Source organism: Equus caballus, chromosome 9, assembly GCF_041296265.1.
Source record: "Equus caballus isolate H_3958 breed thoroughbred chromosome 9, TB-T2T, whole genome shotgun sequence".
NCBI lineage: Eukaryota > Metazoa > Chordata > Mammalia > Perissodactyla > Equidae > Equus > Equus caballus.
The window spans coordinates 53,446,757-53,469,936 of record NC_091692.1 but is presented as its reverse complement, the minus strand read 5'-3'; the positions used below and the strand labels follow the sequence as shown (position 1 = coordinate 53,469,936).

General features: G+C 38.9%; 1 long non-coding RNA gene across 1 annotated transcript; it reads left to right on the top strand.

Annotated features, from left to right (window-relative positions):
* The first annotated feature begins 3,383 nt into the window (after nt 1-3,383).
* Nucleotides 3,384-5,477, top strand: LOC111774974 (uncharacterized). The gene is made up of 3 exons (XR_002810370.2): nt 3,384-3,656; nt 3,957-4,026; nt 4,993-5,477. It is a non-coding gene; the product is annotated as an uncharacterized lncRNA (long non-coding RNA).
* The last annotated feature ends 17,703 nt before the right edge of the window (nt 5,478-23,180 follow it).

Here is a 23,180-nt window from a genome sequence, read left to right as displayed (position 1 = left end):
GTGTTATCGTATATCGTGCAAGGCCAATGAAATTTGGGATTGTTTATTATAGCACTTGTTCTATCCTAGTATACCTGTCATGGAATATCATATACACTTTTGCTTTTATATTTATGTCCTTTAGTTCCCCTTCATTTATCCTCATAGTCATATAACACACTGTGGTTAATTCAGTGTTTGCAGAATCTGTGAATTAAGGTATTTTCTTCAGATGTTGAACAAGGTTGATACTGCAACTTCAAGCTGCCAAGTACGCATAAAACAGGTCATGAAAATAAGCAGATCATTCATTTCTCAGAGGAACTACATTACATTGGCTGTGATTCATGTAACACATGTATGGGACACCTCAGAGTATGGTCCCTGTGCCAGATCCAGGACACATGCACGTAACATCAGGGGAGCATGCTTTGCTGTCATGGTGTGAACATATTTGGAAGAAGGACACCCAGTATATAAGGAATGAGTCAAGTCGCTTGGCCTTAGTCCTGAGAGGCCTGGATTTGTTTGGCAGAGCAGTAGGATTTTAGAATAGCTGTTTCCATTTGTGAGTTGTGAAATTATTTACATGACATTCTAATGTGCTTGAATGAACAATTTATTCAATAGAGAATATTTCCTGAACTTCTCTTGCATATCGGCTAGGCATTGTTCTAGTTATTGGGACTAACAGAGTGAACAAGACAGATTTGACCCCTGCCCTCAAGGATCTTATAATCTAGGAAAGGAAACAGATATTTAAAATTTAGTGATGGGTGTTTTCATGGAGGCAAGACAGGATATGTTGCATTTGTTTTCAGCATTTCCTCCTCTTTCTGGACAAAATTATATGGTTATACTTATTCTATTTTTTAAAGCCAAAGCAACACCAAAAAGAATGTCTCTATGTGCAAAATTAAATTCAATTATTAAGGTCCTTAAATTTGTTCTTTTCTCCTTGATCATAGTGGATGTGGTGTGGGTAGAAAACTGGGAATGAGTGGAGGGAATATTTTGATATTAAATATGCTGATTGATTTTAAGACTCTGATGGACCATGTATATGCATTTATCTGTGAATAGTGTCAGAGGGCATCTGTGGATCTTTATGTGAAAGATGGACAGGTGGATCTACTCAACTCCACCTTGTCTGACCTCTCCCTGGAGGGTCTCTGACTGTTCCTCAAAGTCGCCATCTTCAGATCTACTGTTTTCAGAAGAACGGCTATGGAGGGAGGGAGATTAGGCCAAGGATGCCTAAGGGTTCAGGATCCAGAAGTCTAGCCTCTTCCTTATGGCTGCTGCCAGTCACCTGCCTCAGCATCATCTGGAAATTGTAAAATGCAGAATTCCAGGCCCACTGCAGACCAACCAAAGCAGAATTTCCAGGGAGAGGGGTAGAGTTCAGACATCTGCACTTTAAATAATTATTTTGTGTAGGTTATTCAAGCCTGAGAGCCACTCTCCACAGAAGAGCAGACAGTCTCTGAGAAAATCCTGCTATCAGTCTTGTTACTGCCACAATCAAAGTAGGGGCTAGTTGACTTTCATCTCTTTGTTCAAATTAGCATTTGACCTCCCAGCTGCCATGTGGATAGCAGGGAGGTGGAGTCCAAGGAGTGGTGGAGTGAGGGCAAATCAGGATGATATCTCCATGCAGGTACAGTCCTTGATAGTCACAAGGAAAGGAATAAAGTATTATTTGGAGGGGTGAGAAATTACACTGATTCCTCAATTTCCACTCACTATTTTCTTGAGCATTAGGTGCTGGGCAGGCAAATCTCAAATGTCTGCAGTCCCTGATGCCTCCTATTTCTTGTCTCCCACTGGATCCTGATCCTATTTCTACAACCTTCAACCTTATCTCTAAATCTTGGTGACATTGCTGTTACCAGTGGTGAGGTATTGGAAGAATATAAAGGAACATATAATTATATTTATTTATTGTCACTTTCTAAGTTTTTATTTTTGCATGCGTTTTATAATATAGATGATATACAGTGGAACATTATATTTATGAATGATAATACATACATTCACATAATACATCTGCTCACTTATCTTTAACTGATCGTGTACACTTTCAAAAAACTTTACTATCTCCACGAAGCTTAATCCTCTAAGCTTTAGCATACTACTGGCTCCTCTTTCTCAATGACTCTTTAAGGCCTGGGAATTTTGTGCTTTGGACTCTCCCAGGGCTTTAATGAATTTCCTCTTGATGCTTGTCCAATGGAACCAGCATTGCTATTTGACATTTTGAATTTTTCATTTCAGCATGTGACCTTGTAGGGTATTGTTTTCAAGTAACCAAAGCCTGATCTTAATCTAGTGAGTTTAACCCTTGCCTGTTTCTCTACCAAGGTCTTGGCCAATTAAATGCTTTGGTATTCATATAATGTACTGGAAAATTAAAGCTAGTCCTCAATTAAAAGTCCATCCTCTTCCACCTATGGCCTAACTCAAATTATTTTATGTGACCTTATGAATTTGAGACACAAAATGTTTATATTCTTAACTTCTTGAACCTCCACCAATTAAATATATCAGAATAGCCAGCAATCATTAAAGAACAAATACCTGTCTATACATATAAAGTGCAGTATGTATATGTACAATCCACAGTCATTTAATTTCTTTTTAAGTTGGGCTCTTTTTGGTCCAAGGATCATTTTTTTTTCATAATAGATCTAAATTTATACCAGTCGGTTTGTACTTCCAGAACAGCCTTGTCACCAACATAAATCATCTCATTTCAGCAGCTACAGTAAATAATTGGGCCCCTGAGACATTGTTTTCCATCTTCTCTGCAGAGAGCTCTCTACAACCTCTGGTTTCTCCCCTGGGTATGCAGGGTGATGGTGCTGTTGCCTCTGGCCTTTTCATTTATTATTTATTTCATTTATTGCAGGACTCAGAACAAATTGGAATTGGCAAAAAATGGAAAGAGAGTGTGTGGAATGATAATGTCCAAGGTTCTCATGATTACCAGAAACTGCAGGGAGAGCAGAATGGGAAAAGCAAACAAGAGAAAAACAAAAATGAAATATCATTTTAAACGAGCATATTTAAAAAAAAAAAATACTTGTAACCTAGTGAATTTTCAGGTCTCAATAACAAAAGACTGGTTTAATAAAGCTTTTTGTTTTGTTTTGCTTTTGTAAGTCAAAACACAGCCTCAATTGCTAGAAGGTTGGTGGAGTTCTGGGTCCAGGCCAGCAGCTCTATCAGGAAGTTGACAGACTTGCGGCATTGCCTCCCTGGGGCTCAGCTTCTCCCCTCTAAGCCTGAGTTTTTCCGGTAGTAAACACCCATGGATTGATTACTTTTCCCAGTCCCTGGAGTATAAAAGGTCAGCTCACTACTAGGTTATAATAAAGCTTTCTCCTTGGTTTCTGGTTCATGAAATACTTTCCAGCTTTTGCACAAAGATTAATTTGCTGCAATAGAACTTGATTACAATTCAGTAGCTTTTATCATACGACTTTCATCTGGGACCAGTTCTTCTAAAAACAGGGAGCTTTTGGGGTCGGCCCAGTGGCAGAATTGTTAAGTTCGCATGCTCTGCTTCCATGGCCCAGGGTTTCACCAGTTAGGATCCTGGGCGTGGATGTGGCACCACTCGTCAGGCCAAGCTGAGGCGCTGTCCCACATAGCACAACCAGAGGCACTCACAGGTAGAATATATAACTATGTACTGCGGGGGGGGTGGGGGGGGGTGGGGGGGGGTGGGGGGGAGCGGCGGGAGGGGGTGCTTTGGGAAGAATAAAAAAAAAAAAGATTGGCAATAGTTGTTAGCTCAGGTGCCAATCTTTAAAATAAAAAAAATAAAATAAAATAAAATCAGGGAGCTTTTAGATAATATGATCCCAATTGATATCAAGAAAGATTTTACTCAAAAGCAGCCTGAAGTATGTAAAGATGAATAGTGTCTATTTTATTTTTTGATATATATATATATGTCTTCTGTCTTCCAGAATTTTAGAGTTGGAATGGATCTTAGAAGTCATGTAGTCCAGCTATGTGTGATCTAGGGCAAAATACTAGGTAGGTACTATTACAATCTATATTTTTCAGAATAGAACACTGAAGTCTAGAGAGGTGAAATAATTTGCAGAATCACCTAGCTAGGATTCAAACCCAGACCTAACTCCAAAAACTCTGTTTTTAACTACTTTGTTAGACTGCCTCTTAGGTCAAATTTAAATACATGCCATCCATTTGAAAGAATTAGTTACCTATTTCTGTATAACAAATAACACCAAAACTTAAAGACTTAGAAGAACAATAATGACTTAATTTCTTGCACGGTTTCTGTGGGTCTGGAATTCAGGAGTGTCTGCATTGGGCAATCCTCACTAAGTGACTCTCCTAAAGTTGCAATCAGATGTTGGCTGAGGCTGCAGTTATCTGAAGGCTTGATTGGGGTGGAAGAGTCACTTCCAAGGTTGCTCATTTCACATTTCTGGCAGATGGTCCTGGCTGCCAGCTGGGGGCTTCTGCTGCTCTCCATGTGGATCTCTCCACATGGATGTTGGGTGTCCTTACACCATGGTGGCTGACTTCTCCTGTAATATGCCATTCAAAAGATCAAGGCTGAAGCAGCAATGCTTTTCATGATCTAGCTACAGAAGTAACATACTATTACTCCCACCATATTACATTGGTCACACAGCCAACTCTGATTCAATGTGTGAAGGACTATATAGGGGTGTGAATACCCAGAGGCATGCTCATCATGGATCGTGGGTCGTCTTGAAGGCTGGCTACCACAGCAAACCACTTACTCTCTGTTTTCATAACCCCATTCCTACCCTGCCTTTATAGTTCACCCTGTTAGTATATATTGGCCTATTATAGAACCTCAGTAAATATTAGCCTAGCCAATGAACTCAATAAATATTTGGATTCAGGAAGGTGAAAAAATTCAGTTTTTTTAACTGTTGCTAGAGGAATTACATAATTTTGGCCTTCACCAATAACTCACTTTTTCCACTGACTTTTTCTTTTCAGAAATTGCTGGCCTACCTTCCCTACAAGCCTATATGATTGTGTAGAGAACCTCAAAACTGAGGTCGCTCCTTCTGGATCCATCAAGAGACACAAGAATATGTCCGGCAGATTGGTGCTTCTCAATAGATCAGAGTCTTCTTGCTGATGATGTCCCTGAGAGAGCTTCTACAGTGAGCTCTAGTCCTAGAAAGAGCCGTGAAACAGGTCTTTTAGGTACTCCATTTCAGAGCCAACCATAATTCAATTCTATAATGTATAAAAAGCTATAAATATCCCTATGCATTAATAATGTTGCTTGGGTGATATATAGAAATATAGCATCTTGAAAAACGTCTATTTGGGAAGAAGGTCATTTTATTTTATCGTCTATAATTTACCAATATTCTTCACTCTATTTATTGCTCAATGAAGAGAAGCCACTGAAGCACTAGTTAGGACAGGAACTGTGTCTTTCCAGAAATGATGCCTGGTGTGATGTTTAAAAATACAATGCTCTTTCAGTCTCTGCTCCTTTCTTGTTCCAAGGATGTCATTATCAATACTAATATAAATTTTTCATTGCTTGAGCCATTACAATATACAGGGAATAGATTTTTCAATTTTTTAAGTTCCACTGAGTATATTAGCAAAATTATCTGACTGTCAGCAGGCATGTGGTGATGCCAGTAGCATCTCTGACTTTGATTGTTCTAAATCTCTTTATGTTTACAGGTCTCCAGTTGAGAAAAAGCCAAGGATTTATTTTCAACCCTCCTCCCTATTCCTTCCTTCGGATGGCTTTCTCTCACGTCTCTTATTCTCTTGTCTGAGTCTTTAAAATGATAAACACAAAAAGCAATCTAAGAGATAGGTTATGTTTATTGCATTGAAACAATCGTGAACTTTTAAAAATCATGCTTTAAGGTACTTTATTTTATTATTTATTTTTAATATCCCTATGAGTTAGGGCAGAGAGTTTATTAATGAGAAGGTTCTTGACTCATGCAGAATTTTACCACACCTTAGGGGCAGACTTAGAGTTGAGCCATATTCTAATACTCAGTTTAGTGACAATTCTGGATTCATACACAAATGACATACGGCAGCTTCAACTCTCAACTCTGTAATTTTCATGAACTGCAAATGGTGTGCATGCCTGTAGAATGAATTTTAGATTTCAGTGTGGGGAAATATGTAAGAAGAATCGAGGGGAGAGGCATGGTGGGAGGAGCAGATTAGAATATAGCAAACATTCTTAATTAAAGGGATGAAGTCTCTCAGGCCAAGTAACAATACGATAGGGTCACAGAATGGTAGATTTGGGAGGTAGCTTCAGGATCTGCTTCTCAGTTCCTCTATTAGGATGGAGAAAGGGAGGGCAAGCGCACAGCCTGGTGTCACAAAGCTCAAAAGTGGTGAGTGGGTCTCAAATCAACGTTTCTGGCTTTTGGTCAGGGACTTTTCCAAATATATTGCGTTATCTCAGAACCCAAAGAAGAGAGATTAATTTTCCATGAAATTTGCCTTCTTTAAATTTAGATTATTTGGAGGTAAAGACTAAACAATAGATTTGTTTGTTTGTTTGAAATACCCGGCTCAAGTAACTAACTGTGCAGACCGAGTTCAACAAATGGTCCTTTATCATGTGTTGTTTATGTCTGTCCATCGAGCTTGATCTTACAGTATAACATCAACAGCACTTCATAATTACTTCATCATGTGGGCAAACTCATCAATGAACCTGAGGTCATTAACATCTACATTAGTCTCCTGTTGCTACTGTGAACAAATTACCACAGACACAGTGGCCCAAAACAATACAACACAAATTGATTATCATAAAGTTCTGGAAGTCAGAAGTTTGAAAATAGGTCTTATAAGGCTAAAAACAAGGAAGGTGTGGGAAGGAATGATTCCTTCTGGAGACTCTAGGGAGAACACATTCATTTCCTTTTCTATCTTCTAGAAGTTGTCTGCATTCCTTGGCTTATGGCATCCTCACAGTAATGGCATTATTCTGACTTCTGCTTCTGTCATCTCATCTCCTTCCCTGACTTTGATACTCCTGCCTTCCTCTTACAAGAACCTTGTGATTACATTGGTCCTCTCTGGATAATCCAGGATAATCTCCCCATCTCAAGATCCTTAATCACATCTGCAAAATCTGTTTTGCCATGTCAGGTAACAAATTCACTGGTTCTGGAGATTAGAACATGGGCATCTTTGGGGAGCCATTATTCTATCATAACATCTAAATTTAATATTCAGTTTTTAAAAAGTTGAGTATGATGGTGAGAGCCTTGCAAAAAGTCTGAGGGCTTCAGTTTGAGTCTAATTTAGAACACATCAGCTGGGTGACCTTGGGCAGCTTACTTAACCTGACCGAGGTTAGTTTCTTCATGTGCAAACAAGTGGGTAGAAATAAGAGACAAAATGTATTACATGCTTGGTATACTCACTCATTCACAATTCTCTGAAAAATATTACCACGCACCTCCTTCATGCCAGGAAGAGTACTAGGTGCTAAGGATACAGTGGTGAGCAGATACTGACATAAGGCCTGTCTGTGAAACTTACAGTCTGGTGAAGAAGACAGTTCTTAGTCACATCTGTAGTTTGTAGTCATACAAAGAACTGTAAAACTTAAAACAGCACAGCATTCTGCTGTAGAGGGACTTGTGTTATGGGAACTTATTATGAAGCGTTTGATCTACAAGGACTCTTCTGAGGAAGTGACTCCTGATTTGAGATCTGGAGAATATGTAGAAGTTAGGGAGGCAGTGAGAGGAGGGGAGTACATTGCAGGCAGAGGGACCAGCAGGTGCAAACAGACTTCCTTTGCAGGTGCAAAAGGAAAGCGTGTGAGAAGGAACTGAAGAAGGCTGTTGTGATGGAGCGGCAGAGTAAATATATCCCACGCACTGTACCAATAGTGTAAAGTGCGTGATCCAAACTCCCACTTAATTAGGCAAGTGGCCTCAGGCAAGTCACTTAACTTTGCTAAGCCTCAGTTTCCTCACTGACAAAATAGAAATAACAACTGTAACTCTTAGGGAGTGTGCAGATTACATAAGAAAATGCACATAATTATTATGCAGACAGCACTGGAATCTTGGCAGTTTTCTTAAACATTAACTTCTTTATCCTTGCATCAACCTTATGATGCAACTGTTATTAATCCTATTTTATAGATGAAGAAATTGAGGGAGAGAACATTACATAACTTGTCCAGGTCATATATCAATTGGCAGAGCAGGGATTTGAGCCAGCTGGTGCTCTCCACCACCATGCCGCTCATCCCACAAAATAACACAGGCATTTTGTGAAACAACCCTAAATTTATAAATGAAAGGCTTGTGATTATTCATATTACCCTCCTAACCATTATTTTTCCTTCTATTATTATTCTCATTGTAAAAAGGAGAATGTAAGCTGGCTGAAGCTGATCCATTTAATTTCTTCCCCTAATTCATTTTCTCTCTAAATAAATTCCAACAAAAGCTAAAGAGAACGGGAGTAAGGAGCAGATGCAAAGTGCATCCATGTCTTCATTGACTCTGCCAGCCTCATTCCTTTTGGCTTGGATGCCAGAGCTTATTTCTGAGGTAACAGTAAAACCAAGAACAGCTTACTGTCTGTTATGTTCTTATATTCTGTAAATGAAGAGTTTGGGGAGATTAAATGATCTGGTAAATTGGGATAACCAGACAAACCATTTGAGGTTTGCCTAATTTCAAAGTCTCAGAGTAAAAAATATATTTAACAATAAAACTATATATTTAATCTTCCTTTAGTAATTGTGAAGATGCTTCAGAGCCATGCTGTTTCTCAGAATTTTTATCACTATGTCAATTATTATTGTCCTGATAAACTGCAAGAGTGCTGGCTTAATAGTCATTTTTAGTCAGTAGAATGTCCCATAATCATACCTTACTGGAAATTGTCATAGATTAAAATTTGAATTCAATTTTTTAATTAATTCTGTAAATTTACAATAACGCAGCAAATGTTTGGGGATAGTGTCCTTTTAATTCCATTATTAATGTGAAACAATAGAAAGGATTATATTTTAAGTGGAAAAATGCATAATCCAAACATGGTTTCCCAACCAAATCAAACAGATATGAACAAAAGAGAGAAGGAGCTTCCATTTGTCATTTTATGGATTGTTTTTATCATTCATAACAATGTCTGCCAGTATCAGAAGACAAGCTTTCAGCAAATATGACGCCAGAAGGGTATTCACAGACAGATCTATTTTCATAGACACCCACAAAAAGTGTATTCGTTTTTTGCTGTTGTTGTTTTAAGATTATTTGGCATTGAAGAAGAGTCCAATATCAATTGACATTTAATTTTTATGATCCTGAATCTCTAATCCCTCCTACAAATTCAGAATAAGAATTCAACTAATGAAAAAGCATAGGATGAGCCATTATGATAAGTTATATCTTACTGTAAGTTTATGGATTCAGAATCTCTGGTCGTTGAATAGCTGGGTTAAGGACTAAGGAAGGCACTGACAGCTTGGAGCCCAGCTCTTAAAGTTAGAGCCAACAGCATATCGTATGCATTTTCTGAAATAACACAGTGAAATATCTTTCTCTCTTAACAAGCTTCCTCCAGTCATGAAATTCCCTTTGCTATATTGCAACTCCAATGTAAAAAGGAGAACATGTTCAGATATTGAAAAACCATAGGCCATTACCTACTTTATCACTTATATCAAATACACTGAAAAGATAGCACATGTACAATTGATGGATTATTCTCATCATGAAAGTCTGATGACCCCACTTGGGTTTTCAAACAAGGCATTTAATAACCACTGCCTTGTTAAAAGGTGGAAAATGATCTGGCTGGTGGCCTGATAGGACGAGGTTTTATTGATTTTACTGAAGCCCTTGACTTGGGAGATCACAGACTTCTTACAGGCAAACTTAAAAGGAAGCATTAAGATGGATGAGTAATTACCTGTGTGATGGATGTCATTCTGTAAACATCAGGATTGGGTAGCTTCTCCTTTGGGTGTCAAATGATGGGGGAGGGAAAGATCACAGGCAAAGCCTCATTTGAACCACTTTTAGTTCTTTTGCATATTTATGAATTAGCTTTGTTCTGTTATAAGTATTGAATATAGATGATTTTAAAATGCAACCTTTATTTTTTTCATTTAAATTTTGGTTTAAAAGGAGGAATAGATAGATTGTTGTGGGTACTAGCACAGCAAAATGATGTTTCAAATGTTACTGGAAAAAAGAAGAAGGAAAGAACTCTATAAACGCCCTTAGCCCCCATGGCTCTGAACCTACCTCAGAGTGAGGCTCTCTGAAACCTGACGCTCCCAATGGGCTGGGCTGAGCTTGAGACAACATCAGGAAAATGGACCACTGAGGACAGACTGGGGAAGGAGAACTGAGTGGGAATCAGTGCCAAGGAGATTTGGATGCTTCCTAGGGTGCTGGAGAAGGGAAGTGATAAAGTAGCACTCTGAGCAGTAGAACAGACGTGAGGGACCAGGGGGAGAGGAGTTCTGAGTGCTCAAGGTTCTATGAATCGTGGGAAGGCTGCTTGAGAGAGATTGTGGAGCGGGGTTCCTCAGGCCCATTTCCTTTGTCCGTGCCCTCTTTAAATTGGTGTCACTAACTGTGACTTAACAAGGCTGTCCTGAGGGTGGAGAGAGAGTGAAGGAGGAGGCTGTCGAACGTGGGTAGTGCGGGAAATTCCTTAATGTTAAAATCTTTAATGAACTGAGCAATCCTTTTGATGTAGAGAAAAGAACTTTTATATCTGTTGGATATAGTGGAAAGGATGTGAGTTTTGAATCAGACAGGTGGAGTCACCTTGTTTCCAATTCTGACTCCACGCCCTATCCGTGAGACCTTGGGCAAGTTTCTTAATTTCTCTAACCTCACCTTTCTCTCACTTATCTATCATTCATGTTTTCACTTATTTATCAAACGTCTGTTGAGCAAATATTACACACCAAGTGATAGAATCACCATGATATTTTGTATATATCAATGATTTAAATATAATTATTGTTCTTAAAGGGATTCCAGTTTAATAGGGATAGTCACATATGTAAATAAATAAATGCAATATTATTGTAGGTGTTGTGGTGCCCTGGATAGATGATACACTGGACAGAATGAGGGAATAGAAAAAAGGGAGTGATTGAATTTTCTGAACAGAGAATGGAGCTGGAAATGATTCAGAGAGGAGGTAATTCTTAACTGAGTATTGAAAGATGATTAGCAAGGAATGTGGTTGCAGAGGAGGGCAGGTGCCAAGTCAAGGAGGAGGTTAGAGTCCAAAGCGCAAAGAGGAAACTCCTTGCTGGGGGTGTCTTTGTGTGAGGGATAAGGGGGTCTTTATAAATAATCTGGGAGGGAGAGGGCAGGTATCTGCAAAACAAGTTTTTCTTAGGTGAGAGGCTATATAAACTTGTTACAGAGATTCCTTCCAAGATTCTAAACTCTACTGGGAAGAAACATGTGGCTTTATTTTTGAGATTTTTGTCTATTTTATTGATCTTGAGCAACTAAGCTTTTGCCTTCTTGTGGGGATCACAAATGGATATTGTCCTGTAGCATTCAAATAATATCCTGGGCCTCCTCTGCTAGGAAGAATTGCATGGCTGTCAGGCAGCACGTCCTCCGAAGGCATGAATGAGACTATACTCTGTAGTTATTTCTCTTGTAGGAGATACTGACTCTCCTACTCATTCCCACGGGCAGAGAGCTTTTGCTCTACATGCAGCTGTGAGTCTGCTGGCTTCCATTCTGTGGGTTAAAGGACAAAGTTTTTGTATATCATATAGCAGGACAAGTCTGCCACCAAAGAGCTTACTGTGATATGTCACTTATTTGTAAAATCTCATACAGGTTTAACCTGACTTACACTAGATGAAAGCATCACCGCAGCAAGCATGAGCCTTAGAAGAGGAGAGAAAATCCCTTGCTTTATTTCCTACTTGGAAATACATTTTTTAAAAAAGTCAGATCCAAGAGTGAAATCACAGAGATGAGGTGCTAAAAATATATATCAATTTCTATCGTTAAATGAGCGAATCATTTTTGAACCAAGGAGAAAAACGGATGGGCCAGCACCTGGGAGCATAGTCAGCTGAGTATTGTAATGACTATATTGCAATTATATTCCAGTGACATGATATTGTATATTAGAGGAATATATGGTAGATTATATTTCTATATGAGGAAGTACTCAGTGACTAGAATTCATTTTCATTATATGGATTTTTATATATTTGTGTAAATTGGCTTTTTCCCAGAGAAAAATTAGTACATAAGGTATTTAACTCTGTTAGAAGCAATCTATAGTGAAGTATTGTTATAAATAATGAAAGTGTGTGAAGGACATTTGCACTGATTTTTCTTCTTCTCTCTCGTAAATGCTATAGACTATAACACTACCACAGGGTAACTTATTTTGGAATAGTAAACTGCCAGAAATTTCTTCATATGACACATAAAAGAAGAGGGATATCAAAGACCAATATAATGTATTTTTCTTTTTTTATTAAAAAAATTTTTATACAGCTTAATCCTTTTATTTGTTTATTTTGTTGTTGTTGTTGAGGAAGATTTGCCCTGAGCTAACATCCGTTGTCAATCTTCCTCTTTTTATTTGAGAAAAAATAGCCATGAGCTAACATCTGTGCCAATCTTCCTCTATTTTGTATGTGGGATGCTGCCACAGCATGGCTGATGAGTGGTATAGGTCTGCACCTGGGATCCAAACCAAACAACCCAGGCCACCAAAGCAAAGGGCGCCAAACTTAACCACTAAGCCTTGGGGCCAGCCCCTAATGAATTTTTCTTAGTTTCACTATTCCTCTATATCCTAAGCCCACTGCTCATTCCTCAGCTTGAAACTTTGATTCCAGCCTATCCACAGGCTCTTTCCTAATTGTTAATATCTGTGGTATGGAATTGATTGGAAGGCCTAATCATGTGGTCGTAATTTAGCCCAGGAAAATAATTCTCTACAAGGGGTTATTCATGTTTTGCTGATGTGGAAATAATACATGTTGTTGAAAGGCAGATCTTATATTCCAGTGTGTTCATGAGTGCTAGTCCATTTGGGAGGACATATGTCTAATGAAGTTGTTTTGGGGAAAAATTTTTATGTTCAATGTTTAAATTTGAGCACATGTAATGTTTTTATTAACAAAATTTTCTGTGTCTGTTTTTTTCCAAAACATATCCACGGAATGGTAGAGTCTTATGTGTGATGAAAAACAGTGTTTCCTGAGATGAGTGAGGATTGTAAAATGAAGGTGCTCCAAATAGCTTGACTGGAAACAACGTGAGGCCTTATGAAAGGCCCAGAGTGCAGTAAGTAGGCCTGAGCTCAAATCCCAGTTTTACCACCTGTGTGGACTGTGTCATATTACATAACCTCTTTAGCCTCTGATTCTTCATCAGTACAATGGAGTTAATAGCATCTAATCAAAGGATATTTGTAAAGATCCTTACCCAGTGCCAGTTGCATTGTGAGTTTTAACACATGCTGGTGTAGGGGAGGAAGACTTTCCTCTACCTGCTCTGGGTTCATCTGGCCGGAGAACGAATTAAATTCACATGAGACAGAACAGCAGGGGAAAACTAAACAAAGCTTTATAAGCTGTATACATGGGAGAGGACAGGCAAGCTGAGCAACTTGCCAAAATGGTGGAAGCCACCACCTTAAATATCATATCCCGCTAATGACAAAGGAGGATGTTGGGGGCGGGGGGAGTCAGTTACAGGAGATTACCAGAAACAGGAATAAGATTATTATGCAGATTTAAGTCCTTGCCTTTGGTATTGATTAAGAGTTTCTAGAGATAAAGTCATCCCCTTTCTTCCCGGTACAGAGAGGGAGATATCTTTATAGATGGAGATTTCCTTTACAATGTAAACGTCTCTTGACAAAAGGCAAGCAAGTTCCACTCCTCAGAGCCTCTTTCCCTGTCCCAAATAATCCTCATGCCAAAGAGACATATCTTGACGTGGCCAAGACCAGTCCCCCACAATGGTTAATTTCATTAAATGTAAATTCATGAGTAGCTCTGAAAGAATCTCATCTCTTACCTGGTAGTTTACTGCCTAGATTATCTGTAAATAACTTAGTTTATTTTCAGAATAACCCTAACTTGAGGCTTTCTAAGAGTCTTATTTTTATAAAATCTGCTCAGATGGCTGTGGTAGTTCGTCTAGCAGCCCAGCAGGACAGTTTTCCACATGGTAAGTTGACTCGAGCTATGTCACATTGACCTCCAACCGCTGGAGCAGCAATGGTTAAGAAGTACTAGACCAAAAAAGAGGAAAATTTATAATTAAATTTATGTATCAAACTCTCAAATATCATGACATGACTTTAAAATAATAACTTCTATTTTTCTCACAATATGTGCTTATTGTAGAAAATTTAGAAAATAACAATGTCAAAAGAAGAAAAAGTGTCCCTTTTTCCCATTGCTCAGTTGTAATTTACAACTGTTAACATTTCAATATATATCTGTCTAGTTCTTTCTATAAAAGTATAGCATGTTTTTCCCAACTAAAACAAAATCATGCTGAACATATTTCTTTGAAATATGCTTTTTTTTTTATTTAATGGTATATTGGAATCATATTTTCAGTTCTTTAAAGAACGCTAACACATTTTTATAGATGTATAGTATTCCATCATACTTTGATCAATCCTCTATTTTTGAACATTTCTATTATACCAAGGACTCCTTATTCTGTCTGATGAGTAAGCTCAAATATGGGAAGGCACAGGGAACGGAAGCAGAACCACTGGACTAAGTCAATATAGCAACTTGCTCAACCTTTTCACATCTAGTTATGTGAGTCAATACATTTCCTCATTTCTAAAGCAGTTTGATCACTGTTTTTCATTAGTTACAGCTCAACTTACAGTCCAAAGAACAGTAACTGATATGGTAATCAAAATGTAAGACTTTTAGTGCTTAAAATTCTGATTTTAGGAATTTTAAAATCAGAAAGTTACCTCCAGAAAGTTCATACTAATGCTTTCTCCTACAAGCAAACAGTTTTGCACTTTGAAAAACATGCTGAAGTTTATTTTGTGCTGCATGAAAATAAGCTTACGACCAAAGTATGTGACAATCTATGGCTCCTTTATGTCACTGTTCTGGGAGATGCAAACTATTCTTTCCACATACAAGTTCTGTCTGTTGTTCTTCTCCCTCCTCCCCTCTCCCCACCTGTCTTTATTTACACCACTTGGTCTAAAAGAACTTGAACCGGTTGCCAAGGGTCTCATGTTCAAATTCTCTAATCCACTATTAATTCTCTCTGTGGTATTATATAATTCATTAACTCTGCATGACCCACTTTGTTTATTTGCCCCTCTAACTTGCAGTGTACTTGTATGGACAAAAGGAAGCAATAGATTCGGAAGCTCTTGGAAAAAATACACAAGTACTATCCATTTATTTTTCATCTTTAGCCCTTGTTTCTACAGTTCTGTTTCCTATTTCTTTGGCTTTGCTTTCACCTACTCTTGAAAAATTCCAGCTTCAGATCCCTAAATTCCCGTAATTGCAAGTTGTTCTACCTTAGAATATGACACTTGAGTAGAACACTGTAGGAAATGAGAGATATCTGAGGGAAAAGCTTTCCAGGCAGAAGGAACAGCACGTACAAAGGCCCTGAGTGAGGACCATGTCTCAGTGATTGTAAGTCATTCAGGTGGGCCTCTGCTACCTACCACATGCCATCTACTGTTCTCTTTCTCTTCTGCTTTGGCTCATTGTAGTCATGTCTTCCAACACTGCTGATACCCAGGCCACGGGTATGCCAGGGACACACACCAGAGCATTGCCGTTAGTGCTGTCCTCACAAAAGCCAGTGTTCAAGGATGATGTTGTGGTATGCTTCTATGGAAAGGAACCCATGTCTGATTTCTAGAGTATGGAAGGTATGGCCATCACTACCATCGTTTGCCAATGGTTCAGATAACACCAGTACCAATCCCACTGAGCCTTCTCACATATGGTTCTCTGGCTCTAAAATTCTTTCTATTCCATCTACCCCAAACCCACTTGGTTCTAGCTAATTCTTAGTCTTCTTTAGCCTCAACTTAAATGTCTCCTCTTCTGATTGTAAGCCTCTCTGCTCTATCACTGTCCTGTCATTGCTGAAACCATGTCTTTACTGAGATCATGTCACTGCTTTGCTCAAGCATTTCAATGGCTTCCCATCAAGTAAAAGTAGATGTGGTCCCATATTTCTAGTGGGTCCTACCTGATTGGCCTGCCCTCTCCATTTCACTCTGATCCAACCCCATCTTCTGCTGTGCTCCAACTACTCACTCTACTGCAAACTTTAACACATCAGACATGGTCCTCACTCAGGGCCTTTGCACTTGCTGTTCTTTCTGCCTGGAAAGCTTTTCCCTCAGATATCTCTCATTTCCTACAGTGTTTTACTCAAGTGCCATCTCTCATCAGAGATAGATCTTCTCTGGCTAACCTGTCTAAAATGACCTGTTTTATTTCAGATTCCTTTTCTCAGTTGAGGCAGAGAATAGTCTGAATGAGGGTTATCTCACCGGACTCAGAATTGCTACCTGCCCTTTTCAGACTCCAAATACCATTCAAGGAAGCTCTTGATTCCATACACCCTGTCCCCATAATCCACCAGACGTTTCCAGGAACACTCAGATTCTGGGACACAAAGCAACTGAGCCCCTTAGTGCTTTAAAATTCATAGAAATGAGTGAATCCTCGTATATGGTAAGGGTATACTTCTATTGTAATAAGATTTAGACATAGGATGGTAATTAATTCTCATACTCTCATCAAACCTGTAAAACAAGACACATGTATTAGGATATATGTATGAAGGAAAAAAACCCTCTTTTTTTCCCTGAATGATAAAAATTACTTTCATAGTGAAAAATCAGTACGGTAGATCTTTTATTTCATTTAAAGGAAAAACTCACTATGCAGGAATGAAAAGTCTGCTATGTTAACATTTATAATAATTTTTTTTAAAGACTCGAACCATAGACTTTTTGATGGGTACAGGCAGGTTGTGTCTTTTAAACAGAATAGTTTAAAAAATTCCTGTGATGTTAGTGGAAATTGCTACTACTTTGCTCTTCAAATGGCATCCTTGTCTCTTGAGAAGGATTTTTGAAGGCCTTTATTTGATTTTTGACAGCAGTGCATTCTTCCAGGCTGCCAGATAAGACTCCATCTTGTCTAAATGTAAATACCTGGCTACTTGACTCCCTGTCATGGAGGGCAGTATATTCTTTTTGTAGAAAGCCTTGATTTTAGGGAAGGAAGACCCCAAGGACCCTCATTAGCAGGCAGGCTTCAAACTGTTTCCAGACCCTGTGCTTACTGCTAGAGAGCAGACTTTGTTTTCTTGTCCAACAAGTTTGAGAAAGCAGTACAATCGGTCTGGTAAATGGGTCGCTGACCAGAATGGGACACCACTGTGGTCTTGCAAAGTTCAAAGCTGCTGCTATCATGGGAACACGGACACCAATGGGTCAGTTGGGAAGTGCTCCAGCTTCCCCTTGGCTCTGGATAATTATGATCACAAAGCGCTCATTTTGGTAGGTAGAGACGGGCAGGGTTGGAGGAAGAGCAGCTTTGACTTAGCCTTGTGCAGTCTTAAAGGCTTGAAGGAGGGAACCTTAGAAATGCCTCTAATAAAGCACAGAGGCACACGTCACATACACATTCATAAGGCCATTAAATGCTTTTTTCCCCCATTTTTCTGATGACGGTGTGCACAGGTGTGAAACTGCACAATTTATGCTGTCATTTCTGTAGCACTTCTAGTGAAGTATTTAGGTGTTTTTCCTAATATCTCCACTGCAACTTTCAAATCATAGTCTTCCTGTGTTAGCTGAAAGCATTAAAACCAGAAATTACCATAATAGTGCTATTTACCCCTCATTTATGGAGCTACAGTGTTATTTTTCCACTGACTTTACAGAATGCGTTTCAACCAGCAGTATTTTTGGTCTGGTTGATGAAACTCAATTGTACTTAAAAAACACAGTTGGGCATTGTATACGAGGTCTAAATCAGCAGTCTTGTCATTTCACAAAAGGGACTTCCAGAGGCTGAGGAGTATTCATAGAGTATTTCACTTGGTGTTTGAGGCTGTGGACTAATGCCTTATTTCACAGCTAATCATCTCCACGTGCTTATGTAACTGGACCAGTGTGTGCATGAAGACTGCACATTTCAACAGCACTACAAATTAGATGTAAGAAATTCTATTTCCCTTTATGTAAAAACAGACCCGAAAGTGGGGGTGAGTGGGATATAAATCCTGGAAGAGCTGCTTAGCGAGAACCAAAAGCTTGAAAGAAAGAAGTTGTGTGTGTGTGTGTGTGTGTGAACCCCGAGGTTGATAGCACAGTTTTACTTCCTTGATGTTTTATTCTCAGGCATAGCACTTCGAGACTCTCTCTGAACTCACAAACAGCCCTGATTATGGTGTTTGCGACAATGCCACAGGGTCTTTGCATTATTTATCCCAGTCTGCTTTACTCATCCAGCTTTCTGGGAATATTTTCAGATGGAATCACTAATTAGCACATATGTGGAAACTTCTCAAAGCAGTTTGGCCCACTCCTCATTACTTTTTAATTTTTTTTTCTATTTGCCTAATGTATGTCAAAAATAAAATTTAAAATGATGGGTCGGGGAAATTTTCAGATTGAAATACGCACATTTCATGGAAAAGGAAATTAATCAAGCAAGGGAGTTTTCTCTGAGCGGAAGGAAAGTGGTCGAGGTGCGCACTGGCAGAGAACGGCACTGGTCTGGTTCATAAGGCGCTCTGTGGAGGATTTTATTAGTTAACCTGCAAGTAAGCTATCTAAAATTGCCTCACAAATATTTTAATAACCCTGTAAACTGTGCCTTTATTTATCAGTGCACATCTGAACTTTGCTAGACTGCACCATGGCCTCCTTCTACTACCTCACCAGGCTTTGAATTCTGTACATTTGGGGTATGGTATTTTCCCAATTAAATCACAATCCACATATGTAAGAACTTGCTTTAATTTTTTTTCCATTTTAAAATACTAAGAACAATGTGAAAACAAGGTCTCTGAATGTTTGCATCTTCTTTCTCAGGTTTCTTCCTATTATTCTCTGTCAAAAAGGAAATTATTTCCCATGTCATAAAGCAAACACACGGCATGTAATGTGAATTCTTAGGCAATGGCATTTCTAAGATGACTGAAAAACCTAGGTTCAGCCAGAAAGTAAAATACTTCTACTGTGGGGTATGAAGAAAAAAAAAAAACCCATAGGGATATTTAAAAAATAGATTATCAGAATAAAACAAATGTCATAACCAAAGAATTCAGACTTGAAAAACTATTTTGAATTAGGTAGGATGATATTTTCTGAGTAACACAGACCTACCAAATAGAGACTTTGGAAGGAGAGCAGCAGTATATACGTGTGCACGATTGGATTGTTGCCTCTAAGGGAGCTGCTACGCTGTTTACTCATTACAGCTGCCTTTGCTTTCTGAAGAACTCAGTATAAATGTGTATGGAAAACCGTCAGAGTGTTCTCTGCAGAAGTCCAAAAATAAGGTCTTTTAGATGGTGCAGTTTCACTTTAGGTATAAAATGTGTAGATATTTCATCAAGTGGCCAAGTTACAATTGTCATCTAGAGGATCTAGTAAGTGATATTAAGAGGTTTTTTTTTTTTTTTAACCTACTGTCAATGGCTTCTTTGCTTTATATTTCTAGGGTCCTAAAATCTGGTTTTAAATCTTATTCTGAAAGGGATACTTAAGATTTGCTTATCTTTTGTAGTCTTAAAGCAGTGCTTGTCTATCTGGGACAGCATAGGAACTCATCCTATGTGCCAATTCCAATCTTCGAGAGCGGCCGCCTGCAGACTTAGTGGGAAAGCGTGTTGGGATCTAGAAGTAATATCTGTAATTATTACAGTAAGGAGTTTGTGGAAGTAACAATATACATGCTAGGCATTTTCCATCCTTCATCTAAAAATTTACACTCAGTTGTGCCAGCTTGCTATTTTAGCAGCTGATTTACAGATGAGAAAACTACATAGCATTTTGTTTCAATCTTAAGCCAGTTCAAGATGCTCTAAATCTGTGTTGTCCAGTCTGGTAGCCATCAGCTAAATGTGGACACTGAGCACTTGAAATGTGTAGCTGGTCCTAATTGAGGCATGGGGGAACTGTAAAAGTACATATTGGATTTCAAAGACTTAGTATGAAAAAGGAAAGTAAACATCTGTTAATATTTTTTATATTGTTACCTGTTGAAATGATAATATTTTGGGTATATTGGGTTAAATAAACTATATCATAAAACTAATTTCACCTATTTCTTTTTACTTTTTAAAAATGTGGTTCCTAGAAAACTTAAAATTACACAGGTAGCTCACATTTCTGGCTCACATTATATTTCTACTGGATCATGTTGCTCTCAATTAATATGTCTTCTGTTCTTTCATTAAGTTTAAATATTTTAAACTTTAAAGACATTGGAGTTTCTTTTCTACAAATTTGTGGAAAGAAATTCTTCATTTTTTTCCAAAATATTTAACTTATCTTCCAGACTGCTTTATGCCTTTGGGGCTTTGTTTTCACTTGTCCTTCTGTTTGGAATGCCAATACTCCCTCACCCAGCCTCTAGTGAAACCCGCTCACTTATTTTTCAAGACTTGTCTCAAGTATCACTGGGGTGTAAGGTCTAAATTAAGGCCCAATATTATGTGCTGCCTGGATGTCTAGTGGAGTTGGGAGGGCCTCCAAAGGCCTACCCCCAAGTTCTTCCCCCTACTCTGCTCCTGCAGATAAGGTCCTCAAGCCAGACAACTCTCCCTATCAGGGGGACCAAGGGCATTTCTGCTTCTCCTTGAGTAGTGGGTTTCAGCTCCCTGCCAGCCACAGCATTGATCAATCAAGCCAATCACATCCTCCTGTAGGAACCAAGGGGCTCCTCATCCTCTTGGTACTACAAAGCCTGTCTCCCACAGTCCCTGGCTGTGCACTGTATTCTAGAGGGCTAGCCCCATGTGACCCTGCATGGCATGTGATATCCTTCTTCTCCAGGCTGTGAGTCTATGTGACTAATAGACTATTGTCAATCTTGTCTGTCCAAGGTTGGGTGTCATGTGTTCGGCCATCCCTATAACCCAGGATAGAATCTCTCCTTCACCAACAGGGTGAATAAGAGGTGATTAAAACAATTGCCTCTCACATAAGCCTTCCCTCACCTCCTTCTTCCAAGGTAGAATTAGCCATCCCCCTCCTTTGTCAGACTCACTGTGTACTGCATATCCTCCCACCTTAGTAACCAGACCTCTTATTTGTAGTAATTTGCTTATACATCTATGTCCTTCTATTAGAAACTGAAAGCTGGTTGAAGGTAGCAACAATTTCTCATATGATTTTATATTTCTGGCTCTGAGAACAGTTCTGGTACACAGTAGGCACTCAGTAAATGTTTGATGAATGAATGGATTTTGAAAACCATTACATAGTTGATGCTGGTATTAGAAATTTCCTACTTTTTAGACACAAAGAACTAAATTGAATTTTTCTTAGTATAAAATTTGCCATTGGAGGGGTAAGGAAGCTATCTGCTTAGAGGGCAATTTGCTGAGGAAGAGAGGAGGTAATGTGAGGCAATGGGAAGAGAACTAGTGGCTTATATCTTTTCTCCACTTGGAAAGTGTGTGCGTAGAAGAAAGCAGAGGATGACCTTGGGAATATATTCAGAGAACCACCATGAAAATAAAATTGTTTGACCAACCACAATCTGCCTTTTAGGGAACCATAATGTAAATAAACAGATATTCTTTTTTAAGAGCAAAAATAATGCTCAGTGTGATTATGGATAACTCAGATTTTTTTCAGAGGAGAGGAAGTCCAAGTCAGTAGAGAGAAGAGGCTTAAAGTAGATAAGCATTTGGTGGGAGAACAATGAGATGAATCTAATCTTACAGAGGTAACTGAGCTGAATCCAATGCAGCTGGCAAGCCAGGACTTGTAACTGATAAAGCTTTTACAAAGCCAGGTCTTGCTCTCAAGCCACTATGGCACCTGCACTACAGGGACCTTAGGATGTGCAAAGTCATGGGTGGAAAGAATCACACTGAATCAGTCTTCAGCCTTTCTACCCACCCCTTCCAGGGCCAGACATCTAGTCTCCCACTGCTCCTCCATGAACCTTGCCCAGAAGACAGGAAGGGCAACCAAGGTCAGGAGCACTGCAGCTCTGCTCTTTCTCAGTTCTCTCCAATGTTCCCAGTTGAGTGAAATAGTGATGGCATGTTGTCTCTTTGTCTGAACAAGCTGGACCTCTTCAATTAATAAATGACTACTAACAATTAAAAACAATTAAAATTTTAAGATAAAATATTATGGTCTTGTTTAATTGCACTAGAAATTATCATTAAGATAGCTTATTTTAAAAAATGTCAGCATGTGTTGGCTAACTACTCTAGTTGGGAAGGACTTTCTTTTGTTTTTCGTTTTCATCTACATATGTTTTTTATTTTGAATTCTCCTATCCTTTACCCAATCTCCGTAATAGCAGATAGCAGGTTGTTTTTGTTTTTTGTTTTTTTGGCTGAGGAAGATTAGCCCTGAGCTAACATCTGTAGCCAATCTTCCTCTTTTTGCTTGAGGAAGATTTTTCCTGAGCTAACATCTGTGCCAGCCTTCCTTTATTATGTATGTGGGTCACCACCACAGCATGGCTGCCAATGAGTGGCATAGGTCTGTGCCCAGGAACTGAACCTGGGCCACCAAAGCAGAGCATGCCATATTTAACCGGTAAGCCGTGAGGCTGGCCCTGATAGGTTGTTTTAACATGCTCACTTAACAACAACAGCTTTATATCAGTCCTTAAATGGTTTTTGAATATGGCTGGTCTCTCACAACCCTCAGTCTCAACTCACTGTTCTATAATGGAGCTGATTCTTGCCACTGGGGTAAGATAGGAGTGAGGATGTGGCAAACCAATGAACACGTCCCACAAGCCAAAAGGAATTCAGTAGCTGGGCTCTCCCTTGGCCAAGTTTCAGTTCCAGAACAGTCTATTTCACTGATATTTATGGCCTCTGACCCTGAGAATCATAAGGGTTCAGAAGACAGAATTCATGGTTCATATATCACAGCTTCAGTATATATCTCAGGCT